General features: G+C 33.6%; 1 protein-coding gene across 1 annotated transcript in view; it reads left to right on the top strand.

Annotated features, from left to right (window-relative positions):
- LOC133643460 (ras-related protein rab7) overlaps positions 1-265 on the top strand; it is a 19,803-nt gene extending 19,538 nt beyond the window's left edge. Inside the window, exon 6 of the mRNA XM_062038055.1 lies at positions 1-265. This exon is cut by the window's left edge and continues 808 nt beyond it. The gene's annotated coding sequence lies outside the window, so the exon portion shown is untranslated.
- The last annotated feature ends 681 nt before the right edge of the window (positions 266-946 follow it).

The raw sequence follows: 946 nt of genomic DNA on the forward strand, positions 1-946 counted from the left end.
ACACTCATCTGTATCTCCCTCATTCCTCCTCTCACCATCTGCTTGTAGCTCAGGTCGGCGAAACTTATTTCATATTTTAAACGCATTGTGTATTATTGCGGCGTGTAGACAAAATGATACAAGGGGTTGATGTCTCTTTCCATCTCAACAACCCATCAGTTGTTCTGCCCTTATATTCTTTCTCCTTGTAGAAAACAAACAGGACGCGCTGCAATGCCAATAATGTTAACGGAAGTTTGACCATCTAATAAAACTCTTGAATATATCAGATTGTAGTTTCTGTTTGAGAAGAAATGATGTCATACAGCCGGGTAGGGATGTCCGATAATGGCTTTTTGCTGATATCCGATATTCCAATATTGTCCAACTCTTTAATTACCGACACCGATATCAACCGATACCGATATCAACCGATATATACAGTCGTGGAATTAACACATTATGTCTAATTTGGACAACCAGGTATGGTGAAGATAAGATACTTTTTTTTTTTAATTATAAAATAAAATAAAATAAATTAATTAAAAACATTTTCTTGAATAAAAAAGAAAGTAAAACAATATAAAAACAGTTACATAGAAACTAGTAATGAATGAAAATGAGTCAAATGAAGTGTTAAAGGTTAGTACTATTAGTGGAGCAGCAGCACGCACAATCATGTGTGCTTACGGACTGTATCCCTTGCAGACTGTATTGATATATATTCATATATAATGTAGGAAGCAGAATATTAATAACAGAAAGAAACAACCCTTTTGTGTGAATGAGTGTAAATGGGGGAGGGAGGTTTTTTGGGTTGGTGCACTAATTGTAAGTGTATCTTGTGTTTTTTATGTTGATTTAATTAAAAAAAAAAAAAAAACGATACCGATAATTTAAAAAAAACGATACCGATAATTACCGATATTACATTTTAACGCATTTATCGGCCGATATTATCGGACAT

Source organism: Entelurus aequoreus, linkage group LG26 (genome assembly GCF_033978785.1).
Source record: "Entelurus aequoreus isolate RoL-2023_Sb linkage group LG26, RoL_Eaeq_v1.1, whole genome shotgun sequence".
Lineage (NCBI taxonomy): Eukaryota > Metazoa > Chordata > Actinopteri > Syngnathiformes > Syngnathidae > Entelurus > Entelurus aequoreus.